Consider the following 448-nt stretch of genomic DNA (forward strand, 5'->3'; position numbering starts at 1 on the left):
AGAGGCTTACTCTTCGTTCTCTTCCTCCTCCTCCTCTGTTGCTTTCCTCTTCCGCTCCGGGCTGAGAGGCCCGAGCTCCCTCTCCGGGCTGAGAGGCCCGAAGTCAAGCAAGTCACCCCCAATCACCGCGCCGATGTTCGCCGGCGAGGGGGGAGGCGATGGCGTCCGGGCGCGCTCGGACGACGAAGAAGCAGATGTCCTCTTCTTCGACGCTACGGCTTTCGCCATTTTCTTCATCGCGACCGCCCTCGTCTGGCGCACGGACGCTTCCTGGGATTGTCGCAGGTGCACGGCCTGGTCGAGGCGGACCGACTCGCCGGAGGTGGCCCGCCGCAGGACCCGCCTTTTTCCGGTGATCGGGGGATCGACGGTCGTGGCCCTCCCCTCTTCGCCCTCCTCCAACGACGACCCGTCGGCGGCATCTTCGACGAGGGGAGCCCCGGTGTCG

Source organism: Triticum dicoccoides, chromosome 1B (assembly GCF_002162155.2).
Source record: "Triticum dicoccoides isolate Atlit2015 ecotype Zavitan chromosome 1B, WEW_v2.0, whole genome shotgun sequence".
Classification (NCBI taxonomy): domain Eukaryota; kingdom Viridiplantae; phylum Streptophyta; class Magnoliopsida; order Poales; family Poaceae; genus Triticum; species Triticum dicoccoides.